Source organism: Apodemus sylvaticus, chromosome 17, assembly GCF_947179515.1.
Source record: "Apodemus sylvaticus chromosome 17, mApoSyl1.1, whole genome shotgun sequence".
Classification (NCBI taxonomy): domain Eukaryota; kingdom Metazoa; phylum Chordata; class Mammalia; order Rodentia; family Muridae; genus Apodemus; species Apodemus sylvaticus.
Genome location: NC_067488.1, coordinates 33633842 through 33643006, shown reverse-complemented (window position 1 = coordinate 33643006; position 9165 = coordinate 33633842).

The following is a 9165-nucleotide window of genomic DNA, read 5'->3' as shown; positions in this document are numbered from 1 at the left end:
AATTACAATATAGTGTAACATGCTCACACATATAAAATGCTGAAGAATATAAAAAATATATGCGTCATTGGCAGAGGTAATAGAGAAATAGACATGAAACTCCAGGTGTGTTCTGATACCTAAAGTTAAAAAAAAAACTCATCCTTCCCCCTCCCCCCAAATACCTCATTTATAAATATGTAATTAAGTATTTGAAAACAGCAAAGGAGTTAATGATATCAGTAAATACGTGTGGGAAAAGAAGCCCTCAGAACTATAAGGACAATTAAATCAACTCTGAGATATTAATTATAGGAAATAGTGAATGGAGATTAAATGGAATGCTTTAGAAAAACAATGACATATGAAATCATCTTGAATAGTGTTACGTGATTTGAGAAAGCTATTGAATTTGAGTTAAATAATCACAAATACATTTGTTGTTTTAGATAGGAATATCAGAAGCCTAGGGAGATAGATGCACTTTGAGAGGTGAACAGAGCTTATGGGAAGTTTGAAGTTTAGGACATTTTATGCTCCTTTCATTTTTCACATTACCTGAATTATTTCAAGTAAGTTTCACAATAAACACGACTTGGAAGTAAGTAAAATATCAATAAACAAGTTTTACAACAGATGGTCTGCAAATACTTTTTATAGGCAAACACAATATTGCAAAATTGCAGAAGATATTGATTGCACCAGTAGTCTGCAAGGAGTTAACTGAGTTCTCCACCTTACTTAGAGGCATGTCCATTGCTCATATGATGGGAGATGGGGTTTTGAAGTTGCAGAGAGTAATAACAGAAGATCCCAAATCACTTCTGCTACTTATTGACTATGTGATGTTAATCTTACTGAGCTTTAATTTCCTCACTTGTAGAACCAGGATCAATAGTTTATAGCTTTGCTGTGAGGACCCATTGAGAAGATAAATTTCAAAAGCCTCAGATGGAACCTCTTCACATTAAGCCCCACAGGAGAGTTTATTGACATCTCTTCACAAGTATTCTTGAAATGAAAGGCAGCCAAGTTCAAAGCTGTGGAGGTTTGTGCAAGAAGCTACTTCTGACTTTAAAAGTAGACCTGGTTTTACATGAAGATGCTAAAAGGCCAAATGCAAAGGGAAGAGATGAAAGAATGACCTTGTTGTTATTTTTCATGTAATGATCCAAGTCCCAATAAGCCTCCAAACTCTCAGGAATTTGAATATTCATTTCTCCTGAATTTCTTTGTATTCCAATTTAGGAGCACTCAGAATTACCTCAATATCCATGCACAGGTCAACTAATTACCAGCAATATTAAAGCATGCATTACACTGGTTTAAAAAAATGTGTATTTTTAAACTTAAATGTGAAGCAAGTGGAATATTATTCTAATTATTTACCTGGTGAGTTTTGGAATGAACAAATGTAAATATTTTGTTTTTAAGAATGATATATATTTTTAGAAAATTAATTGGAGATGACAATAGTTGTTGAGTGGTAGAATCTTTATTCAGCATACAGAAGAAACTAGCAAAACACACACAAACACACCATTTAATTATTTAAAAAGAAATATATGTATTTGAATACTTCTACTACATTTTATAATTAATTCATTTTGATTATATTTCACATTCCCATTTTAATAAACAATGCTAAATATTTCATGAAACAAAAAATGCTTTCAAAAATAAATGAAAAATAATTTTAGCTTACAATTTGTAGAAATATAATTACAGTCTATTTTGCATTTTATGAAAATATTTTCAAATTACAAGTGCTTCACAAAAAATACATTTTATATTTTAATATTTTAGATTATTAGCAATATAACCCAACTAACATGAATGCATCAATCATGAGGTCAAAATTATTTGCTGAAATGAAACAAAGAAAAATAAGTTTAATAAAATTATATATATATTTATAAAATTCATATATATATATATATATATATATATGAATTATAGCTTTGAGTTCAGTAGATCATCAATAGAATTCCAGATAAAAACCATGATAATTAAGGTCATTTACTGCATGATGTTTCACTTATCTGCTTTTAGTGTTTTACTCTTAATCCTTGGGATAATAGAAACCTACCTAATCTCTATGGCAGCTGAGAGTTTTGCAAACATTAATTTATTTGTTTTCTTCCCAATGTCTAACTCAGATTCAGTATTTACCCCCATACATTGTCCATTTAGTCACTTTCATGTTATTTAAGATGAAATGCCTTTAAATTACCTACTGAGTCTAGCTCTATGCTAGGTACAAAGAAAAGAAAATATGACAGCAGATGAGACTGAGTACCTTCAGGATGGTATCACTGCAGACACTCACTGAGTAATCCCTTTGATATTTGACCAACACCCCCTTTAAATACATTGCCATAAAGATAATCATAGCTGGTGTGCCTTCTTTGTTCTCTCAGTAACAGCCTTTAACAAGACTGTCTTCCTGTGATGTGTCAGGGGATTTGGGTTTCTATAGTGAACACAATAGAATTGCTATTAAGGAGTACCAGGTCACACGCCTAGTAAAGGTCATATATATTGTGTGGCAAACTTCATAAGAGCAGTCAGTGCTACAGGCATTTCTCCCCATTCAGATATAATTTCTTTTCCTCCACTTTTCCTCCAAGCTACCGCCTTGGTAGCCAGCTCATTTACATGCTGTGACTTCCCTCATTTACATGTCATGACCTCTCTGGGACTCCTCAGGCCACTAAAGTCTAACATCTAACTTACCCTCCATTTATATGTCCCTAAGAAAACCCACCTACATCTTCCAGGCAGTGAAGTCCAGGAGCGTTATCACCCTTTCGAAATCTACACAGTCACTTGTTCTGCTGTGATATTACCATCAATACACTGAATCATTGGCATTTTGTATCAGACTAAACTCCACCCACTGAGTTATAACATGTTGGCCTAACTGTATGCTCCATACCTTGTAAATTTTGCTTAGGCCAGTGTAACTCAGGCTGAACAAATATATCACCTCTACCAAAGGTGTGTGTCTTCTGATGCGATTTCAATGAAAGAAAGACTCCATCTATCAATATTTAGCAATCACTATTGGTGCTGTGTCTCCTGCATGTGACCATTCCTCAACACTTCTGTTCCTGATCTTAAAAATATCCATGTCTCATGTCCTGCTGCTACTGCCTCCTCTTGGTGCTGTGTCCCAAGCAATCTAATATTACTCTAAAAATAATACTCCACAAGAGGTGAAGGCCACTTTTCAACAACGTGGACCTATTTTTCCTTGATGGAATCATCTTAATGACTCTCATTTCCCAGATATAAATGATCATTGGGAAATGGTAACAGATTTGAGAATTCAGAAAGACAGTCACACAAATTCAAAGAGCAAAGATACAATAAAACCAGATCATTGGAAGTCTCCTAGAGCTGAAGGAAATGAGATTCAGTAAATTCTAGTTTTCATGCAGAACTTATAGGGTTAGAGAAAATTGCATTGGTTTCACATCTACCCACAGATTCTTGCTATGAGTAGAGAAAAAGAGCACTTGTTACCAGTGCCATCTTTATCTCTGATCAGGAAATTTTCAGTCTAGCATTGAAAATTAAATGACAGTTCCTGGAAACTAGCTGGCATAACAGAACTGTTAAAGGCAGCTAATGCAAAGAAGATTGCTGCTGTAAAAGGCCACACTTGAGTGTCATGCCCGTCATGTAGGTGTGGATGACCTGAATCTGCCTTCTGTGATATGAAAATTATGAGATCTCACTTGTTATAGGACTTCATGTATATGAAAGTGCAGGATGAAGGAATCTATAGAGACAGAATGCTGCTCATGGCTTAAGTGTAATGAGGGTAGGGAGGAGAGAGCTAAAAGGTCAGCATTTCTTTTGTGGTGATGGAATACTAGAAATGAATTGTGGTGATGCTTGTCCATACCTGTGAATATACTGCAAACCATGGAGTACATACTTAGAGATGAAAATTGTATGGGATGTGAAAAATGTGTTTTACAAGGATGAAATAAGTTTGTATACTTAAAAAGGTTTTAAAAGTTATAAGACCTTTCAAAGGGTTGTGGCTTTGATTTTCTGACGTTTTGAGTGTTTGGTGTGGTAAATCCCTAGCCCTGTTTAATTTCAGAATGATGCCTGATGTACTTCATCCCTTTCGTAATGCTAAATTAACTAAAAGTCTAGTGGCAAACTTTAAAATCTATGACATTAAATATCATTTCAAATAAAACATGGCTTTCTTTCAAATCCATACTTGGATCGAAAGTAATTAATAAATAATAATAATATGATTTTTTTATCTTTCAGTTCAGTGACTTAGTACTGTAGAAATATTTTTAAATGTATGTTGGAAGGAACCTCATTGTTAGGGAAAAAATGTTCCAGACATCCCTGAACTACAGGAAGATTCTGTGTTCTAAGACTAGTGTTACCTCATAAAACAAGCTACTTGTGGAACAGTAACATGTTAACAACAATTAACAACATTGAGGGTAATGGTAGAGACAAACTGTGGCCAAATAACACATGAGTGGTGAACCAGGAGAGGCCCCATATGGACCAGTGATGAGAACTACACAGGAGACCAGCATGTGGGGAAGCTACAGTAAAGTCAGGGAAGGAAGGGAGTCCAAATCAGAATCCCAAACTGCCAGCTCCCTACTTTCACTGGCCTCCTGGATGAGAACGAATTTTCTTTTCTTTTTCTTCTGAGAAACTCTAAAACGCAAGGCAAGCCACATTAACTTAAGATATTACAGTAACTGAATTATAAAAAAGAGGAAGAACCAAAGCAGGTATAGGGCAAGCCTATAATCCCAACACTGAAAAGTACACACATTGAGATGGAAAGATTGTAAGTTTAAAGCCAGTCAAGGACAAATAAGAATTTGAGGCCAGCAGAGGCTACATGATATTCTGACTCAAAACACAACAAAAAAAAAAAAAGTAAGAACTGGGTGAAATTACCTTTAATTATTTTAATTCAAACTTGAGTTATCAAAAAATAATTAACATTTAACGATGACATGATTACTATTAATGAGGTATTCTGTATTCACTTCTTGCTAAGTATTTGAAATCTGAGATGCATTTTATTCTTTTGGGGAGATCTCACTATATAGTAACCACTAGTGGTTAAATTATTGCCCCAAAAAGGGACAGGCCTCTCCTCCCTTATCTATAAAAAACTAAGAGAGAAGCAGGAGAAGTATTTGTGAATGCCAACAGTTTTCTTACTCAGCCATTCTCCAATTCTTACTTAAAGAGTTTATTATATTTCTAAAAGTCTATAATTGTAAATGCTATAGCCTCTGAACTCTGCTAAACAAAATTACATAACATTCCAAAGGTAGTGTCATTACCAAACTGCTGTGAGGTCATTCATTCTCGATGCTTTTTATTTGATCTTTTGGCATCCTTGAGTTGGAAACAAAAATTCAGGAACCAACTGATAAACTTCTACAGAAAGCTGCTCACAATGTCATGGGCTTACTACCACTTGTGATTTGTTTCCCTCCACTTCTACACTGCAAAGCAGCAATGCACCCACTGCACTTCAAAAAGGAAACAGACAAACAAAGAAAACCTTGAATCTCAATCCAGGGGTCTCACTCCAACCTGACTCTGCTATAAAGAAACCTTCCACATATGCCATTATTCAGGCATTAGCAGAGGACTTAATAGGAACTGCCATCTGAGCTATCCCTGGCCATACTCAGGAGAGATGAACAGACTTGGCATGAATCCTCTCCCATTATGAAGTACTCATGAATTACTAGGGAGGTGAATTGGTCAGTCTCTATTATATTGATTTCCACCTACTGTTTTGAATTCTGGTATGCCCACAATGTGATATGCAATTCTGTTCTGCCTGACAAGAGGTTTTGGAGCCTCTTTTATTCTTGCCCAGAAATATATGCCACTCAACATGCAATGAAATGATAGATGAGACATATTTTAATTACTACAAGAGCAGGCATCATGCAGCTCAAAGGCAATACAGCAACAATTGAAAGTTTCCCTGTAGGATATTACCTTATACATATATTGAGAACTCCCTGGCATGGGTCTTGGGTTTAAATTTTTTTAATAACTGCAGAGACCATTTGAGAAATATTGTTATGATGCTAATGATAGAACAACACTGGGTTCACATGTCCTCATTCCAAGAAAGTTTGTTGACCATTTATTTTATGCCTCACACAGTTTGGTCTTGTACATGCACAAAATAACTCTTGCACTGTACAGTATGTTAATCAATGGCATATTGACAAAGGTGTGAATAGAAAGGATTGCCAATGGGAAATATTCATTTACTTCTGTACTTAGCATTTATATCTTTACATTCAAATATTACAAAGGGTACAACAGAAATATCTGTTCTAAAGAACTATCTCTAATTAATATATTACATAGAAGGCAAGCAAAGTCTATATAACATACAATGAACAGAAGACAATTTAAATAAGTACCATGGAGTCCCATCTCTGTGGAGCAGGCAGCACATTGTCCAGGAGCTATGCTCATATCTAAGGTTGTAGGTTCATGTCTGATCTCAACATAAGGTAAAGTTCACAAGTTTGGTGGACCAAAGATTTTCCTTTACAATGAGGTAATGACATATACTATATTAGTTCCAGGAATTCCACAAGATAATAATATCATAACATGTAATACTACATTTTAATTAATGCTATAAAAGATTCCCCCAGTGGTATAACTGAATGTGGCCAATTCTATTGATGTGCTCAGAAGGTGCTATAAATCCTCATCGAAAAGGAAATGGCACTGCCTAGTTTATGTGTTCTTCTCTCCATCCCTTTAAATGATGTGAAAGACAGCATTTCATGGGTATGTTTTTTGTTTGTTTTTGTTTTGCTTTGCTTTGCTTTGTTTTATGGAACATAGAAGCCCAAACCTTTTGCACTAGGAAGTCTAATGATAAAATTTATAGGGTTTAATCATTAGGGTTCATATGAAGTTTAAAGATAACATTGTACTTATTCTAAATAAGAAAATTGAAATATGGAAGGTGAAATATCATCTCTGCAGTTTGTTCAGTCATTGAAAGCTAAAGCTGAAGTCTCCGAATTTGTTGTTCCTTCCAAACATCTCACTGTTTCTCTGTCTTCAGTAAATGTAATTAGAAAATATTAAGCAAGGTGCTTTTAAATCCTATGATAACTACTAACCTACTTGACACATTCTATCTCCTTGGTCAAAGTCATGCAAATGTGTGGAGAAAATGTACAAAATTGAGGCTGAGGGAATATATTCTCATATCATATTAGAAGTATTTAAATAACTAAAAGTTTACAATCCATCCAGTAATTCTTCAAGGAATGTCATCTGGTAGCTGGTTGGCCCTTTGCTGCTAAAATCTTCTTGAAGGAAAGAGGCAACAACAGCTTGTAACTGATGTGACTCCCATTAATGTATATTTTTATCCAAAAATTTTCCTACAGGAACATGAAGGGAAACGGACATGAAAAAGAACCCAAGAATTAAAATGTGTGATTATCACTGATGGATAAGAAAGGAGATGGTGGATGAATGCAATCTAATTACTAAGAAGGGCCTGGAACTCAACTAATAGCAACTAAATCCAGGGGAAAGCTACACTAAAGGTAAAAGGAAATTTTTGCCCATTTGAAATTGATCTAAATAAAAGAAGTGCTTAGAAACAGAGCCTTCCATTAAAAATTCCAAAGGATGCAAGATTATGTTGTGGTAAATATTATTTTGGGGTTTCTTTCCCTATTCTTAATCATATAGTTCCCCAATAAGAGACACAACGTCTTTATATTTATAGTAAGCCTTAAAGCACTAGAGTTGGGTAGATATCAGCACTCTATGCTATTTTGTCTACTTCCCTCTCATTAACCCCAAGATATCACTTCCCATGTTTCATCCAGACAGCTCATACTCCAACTCCAACTGGCTGGCCTTCATGGTCATGCATTGACAATCCATCTACCTGGAAGTACATTCTTCCTCCTATCTCCCCCCAACCCCCACCGTCCACCCACCACCCCCCCATGGTCTCTTCCTGGCTCCTCAACTCCTAGAACTGAAGCCCCGCCCACCTCTCTTTTGCTCCACTACAGACTGTAGGCATCTTTATTAACCAATTACAGAAAACTGGGGTTCGGGGAGAATTATACAACAAAAGCTGGTTTGCATGAGGATATGCTGCTACATGATCTTGGAGCAACCAGATCTTAAGGTGGAGAATTAATCCACTACGAGATTCAGTGAAGATCGTAGTTATTTGTTATGTGGGAAATCCCCAAAAAGCTGTTTGTTTACAGGCAATTCCACACAATTCCAATAGAGATGGGAATATCCTGAAGAGAGACAGATCCCCAGAGCTACTGCAGACAGTTTAGCTCCTGTGTTCTTTAGAGACCTCCCCCCTCCTCTAGGTCTATGCATGTTACAAACAGATGTTCCACTGTGGTTCCTAGAGTTTTCCTGATGCAGCACTGGCTTCCCTCTTGATAAACCTGATCTCTTTGGTCAGCCACTACCTACCCTTTTTTGCATAGGAAAGAAAGCAGCTTGAACCAATATAGAGCATGGTGCTAAAGGGATATCAAGAAAAAGTCACCAGTAGCCATCCAGAATTTCCTGACTACCTGCATGGCAGAGTCCACTTACATGAGACTGTAGTATCTTTGCTACCACAAGACCTTCTTTGATTAGGGTTATTTTTCACTCTTCCTGTCCTCTACTTGCCACCTATGTTCAACAACTTAAAAGTAGGATAGTAGGGCATAGATACCATTCTGTTATAGACCTTTACCTAAAATTTGCAATTGTGACTAAACACAGAAAAAATAATTCTATTCTCAACCTACTGCACAAATTGCAGTTATATTAGAAGCCCTTTTCTTTGTTGAAACTGTCAGATTTTTTTCTCCAGGCTGGGGCAGTTCCTACAGGGACAAACCCCTGAATTGTCTAGTAGGGCTCCATCTTTAATATGCCCTTCAAGTCAGAAGGCTTTTCTGGTCACCCACTCTTGCCTCCATGCCCACCTGTGCATAGTCTTCTTGCTTTTCATTTGCTTTGGCTGTAGCACTTAGAGTCATTTGAAATGGCCCTGTTTATCTATGTATCATCCACTGCCTCATCTCTTCTTACTCTTCCAGAAGTAATAATATTCTAAAAAAAAGCAAGAGATTTTCTGAATCC